This window comes from Cotesia glomerata, linkage group LG3, assembly GCF_020080835.1.
Source record: "Cotesia glomerata isolate CgM1 linkage group LG3, MPM_Cglom_v2.3, whole genome shotgun sequence".
In the NCBI taxonomy this organism is placed as follows: domain Eukaryota; kingdom Metazoa; phylum Arthropoda; class Insecta; order Hymenoptera; family Braconidae; genus Cotesia; species Cotesia glomerata.
The window spans coordinates 5,186,883-5,211,478 of NC_058160.1; the positions used below are offsets into that span (position 1 = coordinate 5,186,883).

A 24,596-nucleotide genomic window follows, 5' to 3' on the forward strand; every position below is an offset into this window, starting at 1 on the left:
AAGGAATATAGGTTATTTATTAAATTGTTTACAAAGACATTTTTTATCCATTACATGTAATGTCTAATATAAATTTATAATTTATATTTATATTATCGATGTATCAGAGGATCACGTCGCCCTTTGATAACCGTTTTTTCCTCTCGCTTTATTTAGCTTTTGTAGTGAGGGCTTTTCGTGTCAATCCGTCTCATTTTATTTTTCACTCTCGCTATTATATACTTTCTTACCCAATCCTCATTCATTCCTATCACGTTCGGTGTATCGTACTGCGCCAAACTCATGGTTTACATTATTCACAAGTTACCCTAACACTTACACGATTTTTTATCCATTTCTGTTATTATTATCATTATTTATATTATACACGCTACACATTTCACCCGAACACTTTTTTATTCATTTTATGTGTACGAAAATATCATTTTTACATTTATATGGTTTTGGTATGTTAACCGTCACTGAGGGGCCATTTTGTTGAACTCTTTACTTGAATCAAAAAGTAAAGATCGAGCAAACAAAGCTTGAAAATTGAACTTTAACTCGTAAAATCGAGAAAAATATTAATATTACTGTTGTATGACGTGTAAAATAACAGAATTACTTTAAGGTTTATTAGATACATCATCTCCTAAAGCAGATGTTTTATAAGGTTAAGGTTTATGTCTTAATAAAAATGTTATCAGTACTTTGACGTGTTCAGAGGTTTTAAATCACTACATCGTTACTTTCAAGATAAACTCAACAATTTTTGTATTTTTATTTTAACAGAAAAATAATCGTCGATACATGAATTTCAAATTTTTTATCAAAAAAAAGTTCATGCATTATTTTTAACTTTAACATCTTTTAATCAGCTGTACTAAAATCCTTCGTCAATTCTGCTTTTTTCTCCCATAAAAATTGAAAATTAACATATTCTTAAATTAATCAGATCCCAGTAAATTATAACTATAGTAGTTCAGGTTTATACAGATCAATATTATATTATTGTTATGTTAATTTATTTATTTTTCAATTCCGCAACGTTTCGTCACGTATCGTGACTTCCTCAGGCATCTAATAACAAACATACATATATAAAAATATTTTACAGAAGAACTTTACATATAATTGATAAATTAATAAAACCATACCTCGAAATAAATTAATTACTTAACACAACTGTCAAAACAATATAAATAGCGTTACTTTCAGCTAGGTTAGCCATTCGGCTTGCCATAAGACTTTTTAAAAAAATTTTTAACAGAACATATACAATTTAATATTAATAAAAATTTTTTAAATGAAAATTATAATTCAATTTTGCGCGAGTGCGGAACAGGTACACTGGAAAAAAAGTAACTTGGCTAAACAGAAAAAAATCTTGAACTTAGAAGATAATTTCGAAGAATTAGATCTAAATAAATTTTACTTGATTAAAGAATTTTATGCTTGATTATCAAAAATTATTTTCTTTTTAAAAAGTTACTTTCATACCAACGCGGTTGCTCAAGTCATATGTTCAAGTACTGAGAATGGAACGGTAGCTTGAGCGATAAAATTCTTGACATCTAATCAGGAAGATCCGAGTTCGATTCCCGGCTTAGTTCCCATCCCCACATTTTTTCCAAGTCATCTTCTGCCTTCAATCCATTTTTGATGTAGCTATTATCCATTAAATAAATATTTAAAACCTATGGTCATAAAAGTATTGGTAATTTTTTTTGTGAATAAAATCAATTTTTTTCATCAATGTATCTACTCGGCTTGCACTCTAAATAAGTATTTAACCCTTCGTAGGTCGCATAATGAGCGCGGCGCCGCCTTTTCTGCATTTTTTTTTTTTTCTCGAAATTGAGTTCATTGATAATTTTGAAAAAAATTAAGTGCATTCTTTTAACCTTTCTAAAAATTGTGACGTTATCAAAAAACATAAAAATATTTACGAAGTAACTTAAAAAATCAATTTTCGGAACCGGGCGGCGCTATGCCGCCCGGTGCGAGTGAGCCTCCGGGAGATTTTCTAACTGCGCTGTTGCCAAAATGTCGATACCGCCACTATTTCAATCTGTTTTACCGCATGTGAGGTACAAAAATAAAGTAATGTTTGAGGTTAATTTTACTGTTTACATTATAACTTGTGATTTGTTCAAAATACTGTAATAATTACACTCATATTAAATATTATTTATATAAAAATAGTAATAATAATACAATTGTTAAATAAATTATTTTATAATACATCATACTAAAAATTAACAGATGTCTGGCTTTATATATTACTAATTATTTAAATAATGAGAAAACAAAAATTTCAGGTGAACGAATTAAAAAAAAAAAAAAATAACAATGGATGCCAATTCTTTTCAAATTATTTTTTTTGATTGAATTTAATTCTAATTATGATAGATAGATAAATAGATAAAAATTTATTTGGCTCTGGAACCTAAAGCTCCCTCAAAGCCATCAATATTTAAATTACATTGGTTTTACATAGGTTACAAGATTACTTAACTAATTAAAGGTTTGCAATTAGATTTAATTTCAAATGTTATAAAATCCAAATAGATTATTTAATACAAACAAATAACTTAATTTAAAGTCATAATAATTCTAAAATAAAAATATTTAAATAAGATCCAAAATAAAGATTTGCAATTGTTGGTAATTGTCATGTTCAAAAAAGTGATTGAAGCAAGCATTTTAAATTCAACCAAATTATCTACAGCCACAGTCTCAGCTGGCACTGCATTCCAGATAATGTATGCCATGAATTAAGAATGAATTATCATACATGACACAATTAGCCTGCGGTATACGAAGATAGTCTTGTCGGACATCACCTCTACGCAGTGCTACAGGCAAAAGTCTAGTTTTTGAGCCGAATAGCTGCCGATAATTTAGTCGAATTTCCTTATAAAACAGACAAGCAATGAAATAATCTCTTCTCGCTGCAAGCTTTAGCCAACCTAACTTTTGAAATATGGAGTAACATGTTCACATTTTGGTACTTTATAGATAAATCTAACACATGAATTCAATTTACGCTGCATCTTTAATAATAATTTGTTTGACATATTCATATACGCCGCACAACAATAATCAAAGAGAGGAATTATTAAAGTAGATACTAACTTATACGTAAACTTTCACTAAATATTTCATTGTTTATTTTTAGTTGTGCTAGAATACTCATAGCGCGATTGCACACATTTGTTACTTGATTCTCCCATGAGAGAGTACTATCTATAGTCACCCAAGGTATTTACAGTGCTACTATAAGTGAATAGCACACCCCTCTACAAAGATTGTGTCGGCTAGTCTTAATGATAATTAATTAATGATAATTAATTTTAGCGGATATTTGATAATTTTAAGAATTTTTGTAGCAAATAAATTATGACAAAAATAATTATAAAAAATTGACATTCAGACGTTTTAAAAAATTAAAGATGCAATTTGTTAAAAATAATTTTTTTGAAAAAATTTGTTTGTTAAAAAAAATTAAAAAATTTTCAAGTGACAGCTAGATTTAATGTCATATTATAATTTTATAATCTGGTCTTAGATGTTAAATTTAATCACATGTGATAAAAAAAAAAATTTGTTATTCAATTAAATTTATGATAAAATATAAAAGTAAAATTATATTTAATCATAAAACATTGAAAAAATACTTTATCTCACAAAGAAATAGTATTAGTTTACATTTGGCAACAGCGCGTACATTTTAACACGGCGGCGGAGCGCTCACCATGCGACCGACTTAGTTCGGAAAAGACACGCTACCTACGAAGGGTTAAGTATTCAAAACGAAAGAAATTGAACTATAAAATTCTCATGAAATAAATCTCTTTAAAAATGAATTATCAATCGCTGAAATATTGTAAAACAGTACCAATTTCTTTGAAGTATCTTTTATACAAGAGTCTTTAGTCTAGTAAATCAATGCACTCTCTAAATAACCAATCCGAAAATACAGCGATCGATCAAATCAGAATACTAGATTATAAAAAAAATTTATTAATAAAAATTCAAATATTAACTTATAAAAAAATTTTTTACCGTTTAGTCAAAAATTTCTGCCAAGATTTGATTTTTATGAATGCTTTTTTTTTGATTTACTTACATTAATTATAATTTTATAATCAATGGGTTTTTTTTAAACTTAAACTAGATTCCATTTTGTATTTAAAGTATTTGTCGATATATTTTCTCGAGTAGAGGCCTCTATTCGATTGACGTGGTAAAACGACGAATCGATGAGCAAACGTGATGTATATAGAAAAAAGAAGTGATGAGGTAGAGGGGATTTTCTTTTTACCCTTAGCTCTATTTTTATCGAGAGCAAAACTGTGTACTGTGTATGTACGTACACAGTATAGGCTTAAACATTATATTGTTTATATTGGACAAAATCGTCACAGTAGCCATGTGCATATATTTTTTTATCTATGTTAATCAATACCTTTTGACCTATAACTAATACATTATATATTACATATTATATATAAAATATAAAATAAAATTAAAAAAAAAATCTCGATAAACAATAAAAAATATTACTTTTACCCTGTCGAGTTTTAATAAGCCCCCGTTTTAGATTTTAAAAACCGATTTCATTTTTTTTAATGAAAAAACTATCGAAAATTTTTGATCCCAAGTACAAATATTGCTGTATTAACTTTCAGTTTGTTTTTTCCAATGCGAAATTGAGCATAAGTATTACGAAGAATGAAGGAATTGGAGGGTGGAAAGAGAGAGAGGGGTGATGAAAAATATGGAAAGCGAAATATTGGGAGAATCTTCTATATTTAATATATAGAGTCAGTATAGCTGGTAATAAAGGTTCGAGTTAGTATTAGGCAAGCCAGCCAACAAATCGATCTGCATTGAAGAGAATAAAAAGTAAAAAACTGTAAAAGGTTAATAAAAAGGGCGGATTCTTATGCACGTGCTCCGACAAATATTTGACGAACCGCTCCTGTAATTCCTTCCTCGATATTTTCTGATCATTTATTTTTTTACTATTCCATTTGTTATTCTATTTATGTTTGCTCTGGTAATGAAAACGTATCTTCTCTTACTTTTACACTTTCTTTTTCTCTTTCTATAGATCAAATAGTTAGAGGACTGATTTGACTACTGGTTGACGGGAAAATAACAAGAATGTCAGATTTTTAATTAGATCTATAAATAATTATAATTATAGTTATAATTAGGCATTGATTTTTTTGGCGGTGCGTCATATTAGTTGACTGCCGTGTATTATTGGTTTAGGTGCTTATTTATTCATTTGAGTTTTAATTAACCGACTGATGGTAATTGAGTTGTCAGTTATCTACGTCAAAAATGTATCTGTTTTACTTTTAATGAAGTTCTATAGTTAGACATGTTAGATTTTTAATTTTTATGACATACATTTTTTAGATTTTTATGTCCGTAACAAAAACATGATACATTAAAATTTAATTAAAAAGTCTGAAAATACAATTCAAAATTTTTTGACAGAATTGTGAATAAATCTTCATCACTTTTAATATTAAAAATAAATTTTATTCAAGAGAAAAATTCTTACATTAAAAATATTATTCTGAAGAACTTCATCGTTTTGAATGAAGCAGAAAAGCTCTTGAAGGACAAAATTTTTTTACACATAAATTTTACTTCATTCAATTTAATGTTGTCATTAGTGTATTAATTTTCATTCAAAAAGTAAGTAATTGGAAAAACTTCAATGGAATGTAGAGAGCTTTCATTAAGCAATCGAATGATCCGAGTTCGACTCCCGGCTTGGGTAATCTCATTAAACTAAGTTTTTTTTTTTTTTTTTTTTTTTTTGTTCACTTTCTCACATTTTTTATATATATTTGTGGTGAATGAACATTTTATCGAACAATTTCTTTTAAATTAAAAAAAAAAAATTCAAAGTTTCGCCGAACATTTGGAATAATTCTTTATTAATTCAATTTTTAATTAAAAAATTTATCAACAAAAAACATAAATTTATTTTTATTAAATTATTTTAATTTTTAATCCGAGTGAAATTAGTAAAACTTATATTTAATGAAACAATTTGATTAAAAAATATTTACATTCATAAATAAAAAACAGAATATAATTTATTGGTTAATTAAAAATTTTTAATCTCCAATTATAAAAGTAAAAACTTTTTGAATTAAGATACCGACTATATTTTCCAGGGTAATTAACGTCTTATTGTTATCAGTAATCACAATAGCGGTCGCATAAAAAATCCTTTTGTGTTACTTTATTTAAAATGGATTTCCCGATTATTGCCAGCGATCTATCATCCACAGATCCACTTTGAAAGATAAAATAAATCTTCTCACATCTTTCTCGTTATTATATACTTTTTTATAGTTTTTATTTCATTTCATTCTTTCCACTTATTTTTTTCACCCTTTATTTTATCTTCCTCAAACGACCCTCTCAGCTATGAAAAATATCCTCAGGTAGTGTGATATCTTTTATGATTGATTTTTTCCCTCCAAGCATGAGGAATGAAAAGAAAAAAAACAATTGACCGACAGAATATAAGTAATAAATTTTTTTCAATCTTTGAACAATTAATTATTAAATCCAAACTATCACAGCTACTTCGATCTAGAAAAGACTAATTAATTAAAAATCAGCCGCGAGTAAAGTTTGTACGATTAATAAAATATCAAAGTTAATTAAAATATAAATGACTGGGGTTTAATTAGCCGACAGATTGAAAAACAAAATAAATATTAATATTTTTAAGATTTAAGTAGATTATTTTTTTCTCACCTGCTGCTGCAGACAGTTTGAAAAGATGAAGAATGAAAAAATAAAAACGAGCAACCGAGTTATCCAGTTATTTATATATCTATTTTTCTTTTTACTCTTCTATCAATGCACAAACTTTTATCGATAAAAAAATAAAACTACGGATGCTTCAAGAGGAAATATAATTATGGCCAAGCGACATTTTGTCTTCCTTCATATTTATATTTTACTATTTGTTTATGCTTTCTTATATTCAATTTTATTGATTCGACAAACTAAGGATTCTTTTCTACCATTATTTATTTTTATTTGTTTTAAAAATTTTTTAATCATTCATTTTATCAATAATTTTTAAAATTATCTTTTTATAGATAATAAAAATTAATTTTCAAGTTTTAAAACTTGTTATTATTTCGCACAATATCGTGATATTCATTAATGTTAAAAATAAAATATCTTTTCTTAATAAATATTCATATTTACTCTTTTCTCTATTATAATATTATTCGCTCTCTGATCACGATGTTGTATAAAATATTATGCTAATTGTTATATTTAATTATATTTACTTCTGTAAGAACTGAGTGGATGAGGCTTTTGATATTCGTGTGTTGCCACATACGCTTCGCTCGTTGCGCCTACATCACATATTTATTCAACTATATAATATACTATTATGTTGAATTGTAAATAACTATTTATATCACGTTTATTAAAATTTGCAGATTTTATTTAATAGATTTCACTTTTACGTGTTAATTAAACAAACTGTCAATAGATGGCGGCTTTTATAGTTAAATATTTGGCTACATTGATTTAAACCAACGTCTTGTACTTTATATTATTTTTAATGAAAAAAAAAAAAAAATAGTTAAATATGTAATCAACAGATAGCGCTGAATTTTTTTTATAGAAGTATTTTTTATTCATTATTTAGCAAAAAAAAAATTTTTTTTGCATATTTTTCATTAATAAAAGATGACATAAACTTTAACATAGTATTTAAATTTTTAAGATTAGTAAATCATTTAAAAGGATACAACTGCAACTAAAAAAAAAACATTTGTAAGAATTAAGTTTTATGATTATGATTTTTACTGTAAGAAAACTTTTTAAGTTGGTTAGAAATATTCCAAATTTTTTTTATCCAATCCAGAATATTTCTTGAAATTTTCCAAATTTTTATCGGCAGTTTCTTTTATTAATAATTCCTACATTTTAGTAGATTTATAAAAAACATCATTTGAACTTATAAATTTTGTAATTTTCAAGCTTAATATACGCAAAAAAACATGCATATTGAAAAGAAGAGTGTCATAAAAAAAAACAATACATAATTACAGTACAAGAAAAAAATTACATATTTGATATAAATTTAATTTTCAGAACTGTAGATGAGTTTTAGATTACAATTATTATTTCTCAAGAGCTTGCAATAAAACAATAAAAAATTCAATATAAATAGTTAATAAAAAAGTATGTTGTAATAATTATTATCTATGGTGACTGTTAGCACAGAGGATGTAAATTAGTGGAAATTACAACGCAAACTAATGGCAGATAGAGAAGCAGCTATTATTTACACTAGAAATTCTAGACATTAAAATTTATAGAGTGTATTTAATATTAATAACAGGTTATTTTTCCAAGCGCATTCTCTTCTTGATCCTACTAATTTAATCAATTGTTTTTTCAATTAGGTCTTTATGTTTCGCAATAAATTTACAAAGATATTAAATAATGTGATTACTTCATTCGTGACAATTTATCTGTTTTAAATTAAGAATTCACTTTAAAAAAATGCAAAATAAAATTCATTGATACAAATTTTTATTTTTATTTATTTACTCTTGAACTTAAATTTAAAATTAAAATAAAAATCCGTACATTTTGATTGAGAAATTTTATTGATTCAAGAGAGAATTTTGATCCAAGAAAATTATTTTGTAGAATTTCTTTGTCTTAAATGAAACAGGAAAAATTTTTACCAGAGAAAATAAGTTCTTTTTTCAAGAAAAAATTTACTTGAACCAAAAAAATTTTGTATTAACAAATTTATTTGTTCAATTCAAAATAAAGAAAATTTTTCAAAATTTTAATTGTTAAAAATTTCTTCTCTTTAATTTAAATTGAGTTTGTTTAAAATATCTATCTTGATAAAAATGTCCTCTAAATTTGAAATCCTTTGACTTTTTAATTCAAACCGTATCATCAAATTAAAGCGCGCTTTACTTTGTAGCTTTATGACCCTTTACTACAAAAGACTATTTATCACAAAACAAGAGCAGCCTGATAAATGAACAACACATTTGTAACATTGATAATTATCTTAAATAATAAATTCTTCAGTCCACAACCATTCATTTTCATAAACATTCCCGTTATTGTGATCATACGGAACATTAATACATTATATTGTCATCACGCCCTTCCATTTAGCTTGGTTAAATTATCCGTAGTCAAATAAATTGAACAATCGATGACTGAAATCATTAATTATTAACTAATACCCACAATTATTAGGCTAATAGACATCTGTTTGATGAACGAAAGCTTATTTTAACTTAAGGACACATTATATAATCTGATAAAATATTTTTATGTTTACTCAAGGATGTTTCAAAGGAATTTTAATAATTAATTAAGCATAAATGGGATTGAGAGGGTCCTTCAAATTATTAAAATTCGACCCTTCCTTCAGAATTCCCGACGTTTATTGCTCGGATTTAATATCCAAACCCCGAAACAGTTATTTATAATATCAAAAATAAGAACAAATAAACTATAATGACTTTTTTTTATGACTTGGAACAAAACAAAAATTATACGTGTGAATAAAATTATAATTAAACTTGAGTCTTTATTTCACCCCGCACCTATATTACGGTTGTATGAGCAATAAAGAGAAATAATTGAAAGAGGATCAATGAAAATGTTAAAAGTAAAAAAAAAATGGTAAAAGTCTTGAAATTAAAACTGTCGAGTATGAGGTGAATACTTACTTTTCCGCAATCCTCTCATTAAGGGCATAACAATCCGTAGGATCCTCAAGTAATGTATAATGGTCCAGGGTATTATGACACGTGAGGAATTTAATCGGATATCTGTGACCTACTTGCCCGTTACGTGTCCAGAGGTTCTCATTTACGTTTCATTTAAACAAAACTATTTTATTTTTTTTATTTTATCGCTGGTACCTTTGTTTATTTTATTTAGTCGTTCACTCTTTATTTTACAGAGTTAGCAATTTTGTTATTAAACACACTTTTTTTATTTTTTTTTCGTACATAAACATTTGAAGTTTTTTTTTATCTTTATCTCGATATTCGTATCAGAGATCAAATGTTTTCATCAAACATTATGCGGGAACTAAAATTTGCTTTTGAGATAAAAAATAAACAGTCTTATTATTGTTATTATAGTTAATTTTAGAATTTTTTTTATTTGAAATCTGTGAATTTTAAAATTGATAGAAATAAAATAAAATCTTATGACAAACTTCAAGAAATGCCGGAAGTGTTAAAGAAAATGTCGATCCACATTAGACAGCTGTTACCGAAACGTTCGGTTGACAAATGCCGGAAGGTATTCCTATCCACGATAGAGAGAAGTACGGAAGAAAAGAGAACGGAAAATAAAGAAAAATAAAAATCGGAAAAATGCAAGTAAAGGGAAGAAAAAATCATAAGAAAAAAAAGTTGTACGAAATGTCCCCTGTTGGCCTAGAATTCTGAATTTAGAAAAATATATGTTTACGGTGATATATTTTTGCATATGCATGCATATGTACATGTGCTACGATATCAAAAACACATTTTCAACGATTTCCTACGTGAAGTATGGAAGATTTTATATTAGCGATAAAAATAATGATTTCTGAATAAACTTCAATTTATTGAGTATAAAAAAAATTATTTTATTATTTTTTATTTTATTTAAGGTAAAAGCCCCAATAGATGATCACGAACCAGCATATGATCACTCCATGTATTTGTATATCTATATTCACAAATATAGGTATACAAATACATGGAGTGATCATATACTGGTACATGATCATATATTGGGGCTTTTACCTTAGAGAATAAATTAGTACTTGAAAAATATAAAAAAAAAATAATTTTTTTTTAATTTCTTCATGCGGATTTTTATTTGTCAATTTTTCATTGAAATTCATTTGCACTAAAAAATACCTTTTAAGGAATATTTTAAATTATTCACGTTCTGAATGAGAAGTATAATGAAATTTTCGATTGATAAAAATACCTTACTTTTGCAAATTTTAGTAATTTTGTTAATTCATTTTAATTTGTATGTATTGAGTAATTGACAAAGATATTTTATCATTTAGCATTGTTGGCGGAATTCTGATTGACTTTGATAGATACATTCTATTTAAAATATTTAATTTTAAAAGAATATGAAAATTTGTAAAGGGTCTTGCCATGAAGGATCAGGATCTTGATAGGTCTTTTGATTTATGTCATGTAATTGTTATCGATCAGGTAGGGTCGAGAAAAATTTTTATTATTATGTTACAGATAAAAAACATACAGATTTTTATTTATTTTGAATTTTGCATAGAAATTAATGCACAAGATTTAATTGTTATTTGATATTATGAATAAACTAATTTTATAAACTCAAACTGAGGGGTTTTGATTCGCCCGATTGCCCTCTGGCGTTTTCGCTGGTAATTTAATTTTACCAAAATAGGAGTTGGGAATGTATAGGCCTTAAACGGGATTACATAACATACTATTGTGTTATTGATATAGATAGTATTGTTAAATAGATAGTATTGTTATACTCTATAATATAGTACAGTAATGATATTTGATATTGTTAATGATGTAGCCATGATATTTGAAGAATTTAAATAAATCTAAGTAAAAATTTTATTTATATGAAATTTATCGATAAATTATTTGCATAAAAGGGATTTATTCTTATAAGTTAGAAAGTTTTAAAATTTTGCTGATGCTTACTTGTAGAATCGTATCTGGAAAATCTACAGATTGTATATGTATATGTCTATACAAACAACACGTGCGATAAATTGATGCAAAAAGTGTCGGTAGATATACTATACTCTGTTACAGAAAAAAGTTGTAATAAAAAAAAAGAATGGTGCTGTAGATAGTCACTTTGATATTCATGTCAAAAAATTAAATTGAATTTTAAATTTCCGCTTTTTTCGGTTCGTCTGTTGGTACACACGATTAAATTTCAGCTCGAGAAGCTAAATTAACTTACATCATTTTTATGTTCTATTGGAAAAGAATTATTATTTCAACGTTTGAGTTTTTCAATTAGTTCAATATTTACTTTATAAAAAATTCTTTTGTTAAAAATTTAATTCTTTTTTACATAAAATAACCAATTAGCTTCACGAGGAAATAATTATCTTTATTAACTTTAATATTTACCATTAATAATTTGAGGATTAAAGATTTGGTTTATGAAACATTTATAAATTTATAGAAAATTCTATGTAGCCGTCGGCAAAATAAAAATTTCATAATAGTATTATTTATTTACTATAATGCTTGTGTCATATTATCTATTATATCGCAGAAGTCTCACATGAGAGCTCAACACTCTATTTTACAGTATGTTTTTTTTATTCTAAAACTTGATTATGCATTATTGTCTGTTATCCTGGGGATAGAATATAATTATAGATTTACCGTAAAATCAATAGCGTTATTGATTATGTGCCAAATCATTTAATTTATGAAAGCATTAAAAATTTTCAAAACTTGACTGGTAGAATTGATAATATTATATTAAAATTATCATAAACAACAATAGTAATAACAATAATAATAATAATAATGAATTTTGTGTTTGATGTCTGAAATTTTGTAAAATTTTTTCTCGAAATCTTAAGAAAATTTTATTCTTTTATTTTCGAAATTAAACTGTACAATTAAGCGATAAAAAACCTTTACAATCATTTCTTAACCCTAATCTTTGTTATAGGTTTTTATAATTTATATTTTATTTTTAATTTGGTTTCTATTGCAGCTAAAATTGAACACTTTTTTTGCACTCTATACAATTACTGTATTCCATCTTTTGGTCGATAAGGGACATAATTATACGATCAGTTAATACATCCATTACATGATTATTATTATTTATTTTTATTTTTAATTAATCTATTTCTAAAATGATAGTTGACGAGTTAATTTTTAGTTTTCATACACGTATTAAAAATGAACAAATTTAACTATTAAAAATTACGTTTATTGATGTATTTACAATTACAATAAGAAATCAAAAAATAAAATAAGTTTTTTTTTTTTTTTTTTTACAGAATTCACTATAAATTGTAATTAAGAATGCATATTTACTTTTTCTACGGAAGATAAATAAAAATTTGTATCATTTAAAATGAATTTAAGCCTGATGATAGTCGAAGGGAGATTCAACCGAAAAATTTCATCATAATTAATAAATTGTTTGTTTAATAAGATTGGATTGCCATTAATTTTCAATAATTATAAACATATTTAAAAATTTTAATAATTTTTTAAATATTTCGTTCTTCACTCAAAGCAATCAAATTTTGTAATAACTTAGTAAATTATTCAATTTATTATCATTATTAAAAATAACAAAGAAGTAGAAATGAAATAAAAAAAGTTTAAAAACATACAAACGCTGTGGAATAATTATGTAGATATAAAATAATTGTTTAAAGCGTAATTTAAAGTAGTAAGGGGTATTGGGTGGTGAGAGTGTTAAAACCAAAGTCAGAGAATACGACTTTGGAGTCTCCTTTGGCGTTGATCGACGTCAGACGTTGTCAAGTAGAATGGCTGGCTATTATCTTGCTTGAGATTGAGCGAGCGAGACAACGTTTTGTGTGAGTTCAGCCAGAGCAGGTTAAGGGTGCACTCTCTATATATCTATATATGTATATATCCGAGGTGTAGGTGTAGGACCCACTCGTACACCTCAACTCTTATTATATATAATACTATCGTTTGTGAGGATGTGCACCCAAGAGCTGAGATATAGATATAAATACAAACGTTGATATCAGTGTGAGTGTAGTCATATGTATATGTATATGTGTATACATATATGGAATGAAGGGGCAAAAGCGAGTAGAGCGGGCGGTGGCCCTTGTATTGATTCACTATCCCCTCTACCTAAACTACCCTCTGCAGGAGTGGTAAGTCACCCTCTCGTCCCTTTTCACTGGCGTAGAATCTAATGTTTCTTAACATTACATTAAACTCTCTTCTTACTCGCTTTGTTTTTTTACTCTTTTTTTTTTATTTTCTTTCACTGTTTCATACATTTTAAATTCTATCTAAATAAAAAAATTTATAAATATTTGATAGGACAAATTAAAGTATAATTTTTATAACTTCTAAACCCTCAAGGAAGTTTAAAAATTTTTTAATATCATGTTAAACTTTTTTATTTTATGAGGAAAATTATATTTATGTTTGTGTTTATGTTTTATTTAAGTTTGTCTGCAATACTGATTATTATTATTATGGTGGATGGGAATTTCAGTGAAATTGAAAATAAAACTTTCCTCGGAATGTTTAATAAGAGCCATAGCTCTAAGTCAAACATGTCAAGTGATGAAATTGCTAAAAGGCTTCGGAAATTTAATTGTCATTGAAATTCTGTTATTCCAATAAGCATTATGCTGATTGAGTTGGTTTTTATTTGTTGTTTGAAGATGATTATTTTATTTGTGATAATTTTTTTAGACACCTTTTACAAAGGAAAATATTGATGACTTGCAATTGATGTTGAGTTAAATTTTTGAAGCTTTGAATTTTTTGACAGTCCTCAAATAATTTTTTCTGCCCTCCGGCCGGAAAGTGGCAACTTTCTGGCCGCTGCGCTAAACAAAGCTGCCACATTCCGGCTACGTCGAGCAGAAAAATAGTATACACACCTTGGCCAGTAAATAAGAAAGCCTCAGATCACATGTTTGTCAACCTCGGCTTCGCCTCGGCCAACAATTACATGTGATCTGAGACTTTTCTTATTTTACTGGCCTAGGTATGTAATATACTATTAACTTCATTTTAGAGAATCTTCTATCTGTACGAAATAGTGTATTACAACCCAAGGCCAGAAAGTTGGATTTCCTGGCGTATAGGCCATCATATCACATACGTCAGGGTATCCAACATTCTGGTCATGGGTTGTATACTATTTTTTTTGCTCTCCAGCCGAAAGTATGCAACCCCGTGGAAGGGGTTTTGCAAAACCGAGGCGAAGCCGAGGTTTTGCCGGGCGTGAGGGGGGCGCCGCCCGACTTTTGCAAAGTCGAGGCTTTGCTGGTCGGGGCAGGTATAAAAAAAAAAAAACAAAAGTTAATAAATTAAAAAAAATGTTATTTTAAACTTTACTAACAAATGCTCTGATTAGGAGTGATATCATGCACATAATTTGTCACAAATATTTAAACTCATTCTAATTACAGAATTTATTTTTTTAAGTTGATTAAAAATTAGTTTTTAATTAGTAATCGACGGCTAAGAAAGATTGAAATTAAATTATTACAAGTTTGTAGAGTACATGGATCGTTTTATAAACATTGCTTTACTAAGTATCAAAATATAAAAAAAAAAAAGCAAATAAAATTCACAAAACTATTATGTTTTATTTTTTAAACTTTTTATATAAATTATTTGTGCAGTATTATTATTAAATAGTTCATTAACAATGATCTAGTTAAAAATTATTTTTATTTTTTTGACATTTTTTGGTTAGTTTATGCGCTGACATGTTACATACAGACGATGTTGTGACTGTTATATATACAGTTGAAACTCGCTGTATAGGCCGATCGCGCCACGAAAATATGAAAGAAAGCGAGGTTCTGTGCTGCCGAGCCAGAAAATATGCGTAGCGCGCATGCGTTAGATCAGGCCATAAAAGTTGCTCTTCCTGGAGTAAATTGCTGCCAGGAAGAGCGTACTTTCGGCTAGGAGAGCAAGAAAAGACAATTAGTTAAAAATTTATTATCACTTTAAATAGTATATTACATACCTAGGCCAGTAAAATAAGAAAAGTCTCAGATCACATGTAATTGTTGGCCGAGGCGAAGCCGAGGTTGACAAACATGTGATCTGAGGCTTTCTTATTTACTGGTCAAGGTGTGTATACTATTTTTCTGCTCGACGTAGCCGGAATGTGGCAACTTTGTTTAGCGCAGCGGCCAGAAAGTTGCCACTTTCCGGCCGGAGAGCAGAAAAAACCATTTAATATCATTAATATCTAATAGAGATATAATATTTAGGTTTGAATCAGTCAAATAATTTATAATTGGATTATTAGTACATCAAAATGTTAAAAAATCATCCTCTAAAAAATAAGGAGTTAAACAAATTGCTAATTAGACCGTAGATATTTAAAATTTTTTTTCAACGTTGCAAACAGAATAAACATTTGATTGACTAAAAATTGCTATAATTGAATTCATTGCTGGTTTTCAAGTTTCAAAAATAATAATTTTTATTTTTTCTTGACATAAGTTATTGTAAATTTTGAACTTTTTATACATTGCTTTAAAATATTGAAAATTTTTTTCCTCAAAATCTTATTCAATTGATTAATGAAAAAATTTCATCAATGACAAATCTTGTACGTAAAAAAAAAAAATGTTTACTTTTTAACTTTTAGAACAAAATTCAAAAATTACTATATTTTGATTTTTTTCCAAAAATCACGATATTTCGTCTTTTTTCAAAAATTACTGATATTTGTACTGTTACAAAAAAAAAAAAAGAAAAAATTTGAACTAGCATTGAATTTCTCAAATAAGTAAAAATTTGAACATTTCCAAAAAGTTCAAATCTTTTCTTAAATCTTTAAAAATAATTCAAAATATTTCTCACATTTTAATGATTTACAGCAAATATTTTATACATTCTATCAAATTATATAATTCATTAAAATTTTTTTCTAATTCGACCAAATTTTACAAAAATTAAAAACCAATTTAACAATAAATCAAATAAATAGTAATAATTAACGTAATTACAATAGATAAATAGAGATCAAATTCAATCTCTTTTAACGGCAGGAATAATTTAAAATTGCGGACAGTTTAATCTTCATAACTTAAACTTTTAGAGGAGTATTATTATTGATTTGCATTTATAGATATATCAATTTGTTGCGTATCATAAATATAGAGATTACTATTCCCAGAAAGTATTTCACTTTTTGTTTTTATTTATATTTTTATCGTTTTGAGTTTGAGTATATTTATATTTATCAAATTTATTATCGTGATCCTTTTCCTAAATATTTATTACTATTTTTATTGAAATTTATTCACCGAGCATTTTATCGTAAATTATTAATATGATTTTGCATTAACATAAGTACGAGTTGTAAGTTATTATAACAACAACTGTAATAATAAACAATGAAAAGTTATAAAAATAACCGGGATAATGTTTTCGGTAGTTCAATAGTTCAGTAGTTTGGTAGTTAGACAGACTATAGAACATAAATATTAAAGATTCTATAACGGTGTAAAATAAATCTTTAACTATTAAATTGACCCGCATATTTAACATCCCTCAACAATTCTGTTCAAGTCAATGTACCCCAATTGAAATAGCCTGAGGTCAATATAGAATAGCTTACAGTAGGTAGTCAATTCGTTTGCTTGACAATATCTAGATTGAATGTTCAAGTGCCCACAAGACATTGCTCAAATAAGACAAACTAACCGCCACATTGCAATGCACTTACACATTTATTTGCCTCAATCAAAAAGCTCTACACCAATTTTCATCTTCAATCATAAATCATAATAATAATTTGATAATTTAACGCAGAACCGAAATTATTTAATATCAGCACAAGAACAATTCTCATCTTGAGTAAGCAACCCTACTGATAAATCACAGCTTTAGATGTCTTATGTTCTACTCAATAATTTAGTGAAATTTATAATTCAAAATCTGTAGAGTAACAAGAAGGGTTAAAATTCCTTTTGTAATTGAGGATGGTTTTACTTGTATCACTGTAGAGTGTTTTACAAGGGAGGGTGGGGAATTATTGTCTCTCCACTTTTTTCTCCGCAATATAGTCTCTCAACCCCGTCATTATAACTCTCAACCACTTTTTCGTCCCCCACCCCCCTGCATGTTGGGATTTTTTCTTTCATGCCCGACACACATGTGCTGCGACTGTGGCCGACTTACGCGTTATAATCAGTACCTGCATTTGCATTACGGTCTTAAATAGTATGGAGATACTTCTATAATGACATTTTACCTCCATAACTATATGAGAAAACCACAGAAAACCCGACCGGTACAGAGGCTGGCAATGAAACGCACATATTCTTAGTTTATAATCATTGAAAAATATTGGTGCGCGCCGGAATCGAACCCTGGTCCCACTCTTTCGAAATGCAGGTACTGAGCCGATTAGGCTATTGCCAACCTATAAAATTCCTTTTGTAATTTATGAATAATATTATCGGTATATAAGTACTATAAAAATATTAAGAGCGGTTTATAGTTGATTTTCAAACGTGTTTTTCTCATGTATGTGATAAAATTTCGAAAAAAAACGCTTCGCTCTTCGATAGATAATTAAATTATCTATCGAAGAGCGAAGCGCTTTTTTGGAAAATTTTCATTTATTTATGCATAAAATGCGTTTTAAGATTTCATTTGTTGTACAAGTATGACAGAGATACTTTCGTTTGTCCAATAGAGAGAGAAAAAATGTAAACCCTTCTTAAAATCCAAACAATTTCAAACTCATTTAAATTAATTTTTGAGAAAAGCGAAAATAAGTAGAATGGAAAAAATTATTTTTTGATTAAGTTGACCCCGATTTGTTTGAAACTTTATCATATATAATTTAATAAGTATAATGCAGGAGATAAAAAGCTTTCACAGAAACTATGAACCGATTTTAGCGTGACAATTTCATGAATACAAAAATTATTTTATCTTTATTTTTTTAATCTATTGTGATACTTTTCCGAGAAAAATTATGAATTTATAATTTTTCGATTTCTTATAAGTTCTATAAAGATACAAATTTTCTTTAAATTTACGTAACGATATGTCAATTGGAAAAAATAACAACCATTTTTCCCCCAAAAAATTATTGAAAATTATTGTCCTATTTTTATAAAAGTAATGTACTAAAATAAATCATTCAAATAAGAGATGATAAAAATAAATTTTTTGTCCTTCATTATAATGAAATGTTTGTTAAAAATTAATAAAAATATATTTTTGCTAATAATAGTTTTCTTCATGCATTTGAAAATTTATTGAAAATAGTTTTTATCCCAATGACAAAATTTTTTACTGTATTTAAAGAAATTTCATTGTTAATTTAAAGTTTTATTTAATAACTGACAGTTATGTTATTCACAAAATTAAATTAATAACGTAAATCAGGATATTTTAAAGTAATCGGTACCAGTCACTGTAACTTAAATTATATGACACATAATTAACCATAATAATAAACACTCTATATTCAAAATTGATTATAATGTCTGAAATAATACTGTCATTTTATCAATTATCATTAAAGCTGAAAATATTTTATCTATTAATTCTTCAGCTTTTCACTCAGAACTTGTCAAACCATTTTAAAACAATTAACATCTGCAAGACATTCAAATTAAAATTTAACATATATTTAACATTGCTAATTATACTCTACCCGAAATTGGGGTTAATTTAATTTTCTATATCATTTACAAGCATCATAAAGATCGTTAGAGTCTTCTACAATAATAAAACATATTCCATTAGTAAAATTACTTTGACGTAATTATCGCATACCTCAAAATTGATAAGAACTTTATTGCATTTTTTTCACATAAACTTAAATTTGATGGTAATTTAAACCAATAACTTGATTAAACAAAATGTACTTCAATTTATCTGTACTAATAAATAAGAAGACGTTGTTTTTTAATATGCCTAATTAAAAAAAGTATTAAATTAATATACATAAAATTTATACCAAAAGAAGAAAGTTTTAGTATCTAATATATACTCAAGTGCTCATTTTTAACCTAGATTTTTTGGCTTAAAAAATAACAAGTTTTAATTATAAATTCGTTATTTTCTATTGTCATTTCTTTGAAATAAGAATAAAAATTAATTGTTATATTTATTATTCACGTTAATCAATATTTCCAATGATATTTAATTTAATTATTTTATTTTTAACATTACAATGACAAAAAAAATTTAATTGATTGAAAAAAAATATCTTGAACCAAAAAAATTCTTTTGAAGAATTAGATAATCTTGAATCAATGAAAAAATTTTTGGATTCAATTAAAATTACTTACGACAAGAAAAATTTCTTAGTTTAAGAATTTTTCCACTGGATTGAATATAATCTAGGTCTTTAAAATAATTTTTTTCGTTTAAAATTTTTTCTCTTAAATTATGTTAATTTTTGTATCAGTGTAGGATGAATTAAGTATGCAAACTAAGTGAGTTGTCATTATAGTATTTTAATTTTAAAGTAAGATGTAAAAAAAATTCGAAAAATCCAAAAGTGCACGACTCATAACATTCATTCAATTATTAAATAGTAATCAAATAAAAATATAAAACAACTGTACTTAACTAGGACGCAAATCCGCAGACGCCCCTCGTGGAATAAATGAACATAATATGTATATAATACATCATCATAGATGTTAACTTAACATATATACAGTATTTTGGTTTTTTGTTTTATTTTATTTATTGATTACATGTAATTGCAATTAAACGACATTTTAAACGACATTTAAACGACATTAAACGACATTTAAAAAAAATTTGACAATCAATGGATTTTTTCTCAAGTAACATTATTTTCTCGTTTCATATTTTGATGTTTTTTATTGCATTAAATCAATTTTTACAAGTATGAAATAAATATCTATTCAATTATTTTTACCGTAGCATGCTAAATATTTAAATTCCGTTAACTAACAAGGATGCAATACTAAAAATAGTTGCCGAAATAAAGCGAAAAAAATTTTTTAATCATAAAGCACTTTTTGATGTTTCGAAATTTTTTTAACTAAAAAACAAACAAATTTCAATAGAGTGGGCGATTGAGAGTAAATTTATAAAATCGAAAAGTAGTTTTTTTCTAATCCGTCGCAATATTAGTTTAAAAGAATAGGATTTACTCGGATTTCTTGATATATGAAAAAGCAATTAGACCTAATTCATTTAACATTGGCTTTAGATTAACCTACATTAAAATCCTATTGAAAGAGATTTTTAAATCTTTTGATCAAAATGAATTTCAAAACGAGCTTTACTTTATTGTCTTCATCAAATAATTGAAATTCCAAATGTACCTTGATATTTTTATCCGCCTAAGTGCATTATATCAAGTCTTAGAGTGAGCAAAACCGGCTAGAATCTGCTCTAGTAAGTTTTTCTCTATAACTCACGAATTAATTGAGGGTTCTGCGTTATTTATTAAGCTACTTTTCATGCCATACCGCAATTACATATAAGTCATAGTCATGCTGCTTAACCCTTGAATTATAGATGCTTTATAAAAAAATTGTGCTTGAGCCCACACTGGCTCTTTTTTTTTCAGTAAAAAAATTTAATGATCACAAAAAATTGTCCCTAGAATTTTAAATAACTGGAGTTACTTATTTGTAATTGTAATTTTTAATTGGTTTGATATTTTAGAATGATCTTCAGACGTTTTCTTGGGCGTTGCGTCCAAGGTATGAATCCATCCTCGTGCTCTATTTTATTACTTGTTCTTGTAAAGAGGTAAAAAAAACCAAAACAAACTAACAAATTAGCATTTAAATCAATTCATTCTCACGGCAAACTCTTCGAGAGCAAAATTAAACTTAAAGAATAATCATCAAAAATTTACATGAATATTTTCATCGTAATTTCATTTTTACCACGCCTAAAAAGTTTAAACGATTTGTTTAGTGACTTTTTGCCTTTGTATAATAATTTTGTGATTAACAGTCAAGTCAATATGCTTTAAATTATTTACTTTTTTTATAATATATACTTGAGAAATAATAATAATGAATTTATTGTAATCACAAAGATAACATCAGAAAATGTTAAGAAAAAAAAAAAAGTATTAACGGAGAAAAAAAATATCGAAGCTTTATTAAGGCCAAGTGTTGCTTTTTATCCCCGACTCGTGTGTTGTTTCAGCTCTTAAAAATACTTGAGGGCTTGAATAAAAAGGGTTACAAAAACTAAAAAAAAAAAACGAATTTACAATAGTTATAGGCTGAAAAAAAATTGAGTGCTAAAAAAAAAATTATCTCTTGGTTTACCATCAAATATATATACATATATGGATAAGTAATATGCACCGTATGTGACAATAGACATAAAATAAAAAATTAAAACATAGTGTAGATATAATATATCTATTTATATATATGTGTGAATGTAAAGTAAAAATTTCGTACTTATACTAACTGAAATTTTTTACGACTTGTATGTGAATGACTTAAACTTTTAACGACTTAAATTTAAATTATGTATATATATACGGGCGCTTTTAGTGTTAGTATTACAATATTTAAATTTTAATTGACTGAAATATTTTACACAGCTTTAATAATCAACTCTACATTTATAACTTCTAACTAACTCCTTTTGTTCGTTAAGAAACTTGGAAGACAATTTATCAAAAGATACTGTTATGAATGTATGTATAAAAGGGATAATAAGATACAAAGTCACTCAGTTTTAAAATCGAGTTTTATTATGATTTTATGCATAAAACCTTTAATATATTTATATTAAACTAAAGAAAGCATTTTGAATAATAATAATAATAATAACTAACATTAAAATGAACATTTTAAGTTTTTGATAAAGTGATTATCTCAAAAATTTGATATTTATCTATAATTTAATTACCAATAATTAAATCTCACAGTATCATAAAATTCATAAATTTAATCTTAGTTTTATTCTTAACCTTAGTATAGATTACAATGATATTTATTATTAAAATTAAGTTAAATTTTATTTAAAATAATTAATCAATTTTTTACATAATTTTGACACTACCACTACTATGATAACAATTTTTTACAATAGTAAATTAATTTTCTATTCACTATAAATATTGAATTCATCAAGAGGATATCCTCAATTATCTGCGTTTGTTGTTGGTAGCTGTAATTGTAGTAGTTGTATCTTTGATAACCATATACCTATTGGTAAGGTGGTTCCCCTCCAAGATATGACTGATACATAGGGTACCCATAATAACTGTTCTGATAGCCCGAGCCCTAATCATCCGAATATGAACAGTACCAAGCATTGTCAGAGATGTTCAGGTTATAACTAGTTAGTGAGAACGCATTCGTACTCTACGATGATGATTATGGCGCTGATCATGATGAAGATAAAGAAGATAATTGTAAAAAGTGATTTTTACTTTGCCACTCGTATATAAAATGGTAATCATTACTATGTTGCATAGTTATAGGGATTTTTCAGCGACAAAAGTCAAAAGTCATAATAATCCCCTCTATTCTAAATGGTAACGTTAGCTATACTAGCTAACTAGCTGGAACTGAGTACCATTCTACATAGCTCTGATTCCCATATAGGATAGCGAGATTTACCATTTCACTCTTTCCAATGTAACACAGTAATCATTACTATTTTTTTCTCTCCAGGAAAGTTTCATTAGACCCTTAGAGTAGGAGTTGGAAGAGTTGATCTGATTAACGTTTATTGGGCCTTACATTCAACGGAGGAGATGTAACCAAATAAATATGCCTAATTTTACACGATTTATAAAACTTCGATTGTTTATAACTAATGATCTATTGGTTGGACAGGGATTAAAAAAAAAAGGAATTTTAGCTTTTTTAAGTTCTACAATTTGTTTGTAGAAACTTTACACATTAGATTAATAGTTTCAGAGATTTTTAATTCTAAATTTACATTATTTTGTTTACTTATAATTTATAAAAAAATTAAATCCACCGTTAGATACTTATTAGAATTCTTAACTAACCAGTTGGGTATCGAAATTTACCGAAATCATAATTTTCCGAGTGCTTTCTAATTAGTTTTGCAAAATTGACTAATTTCTGTAGGCTATTGATGTCAATTTTATGCAAAAATATTTTTTGCCTCAAAACAACGTTTATTTTAGAAAAAAAAAAATTAAGAAAATTAATATAATGTTAAAATAAAATAAAAGAAAGTGGGAAAAGTCATAGAAATATAAATTACAATCCAAATATGCCTTTTGCGAAATCAATTTAAAATGTACACCAACGAAAAGGGAAGTAGTGAATCGGATAGTGATTCTTGATTCAAATCAATTACGATTGACTGATTCTATTCAAATGGAAGGATTTCATGTGCTAAACTGTTAGCCGTAGATAGTACTTTAGTTCAATTAATTCAGCAAATAAAATCAAATGTCCATTTTAATTTATTTTAATATATCTATATAATTAAATTAAATAAATCATTTATTTGAGCAGGATGGATGAATTAAAAATTCGAAAAAATTAAAAAAAAAATTTATTGCTTACATTTATAATGTATTTAAGCAAACTAGAGTCAAAGCTGTTCTGAATATTTAAATATCTAGTGAGTCATCGTCTATTAAATTAGTAATTATCTCTTTTGTCAATAGTCACGAATAATTAAAATTTAAGCTCCAGTTAATGTTGCAAATATTATTATTATTATTTTTAAAATTATTATTATTATTATAAAAAATTTTCATAAAAAAAAATATTATTTTTCTTAAATTAGTTTTACAAAATCTGATTTTTGTTATTATTTTTTTTCTTTTATATAACATTTACAAATTAA

The 24,596-nt window shown here is 26.5% G+C and overlaps 1 protein-coding gene and 1 long non-coding RNA gene across 2 annotated transcripts in view; one reads left to right on the forward strand and one right to left on the reverse strand.

The window, feature by feature from the left end:
* LOC123260484 (syndecan) overlaps positions 1–24,596 on the forward strand; it is a 74,567-nt gene that overhangs the window by 34,799 nt on the left and 15,172 nt on the right. The gene's annotated exons all lie outside the window — the stretch shown is intronic.
* On the reverse strand, positions 5,873–23,876 carry LOC123260485. The gene is made up of 3 exons (XR_006508467.1): positions 23,782–23,876; positions 19,434–19,437; positions 5,873–5,884 (listed from the first exon to the last, which is right to left on the reverse strand). It is a non-coding gene; the product is annotated as an uncharacterized LOC123260485 (long non-coding RNA).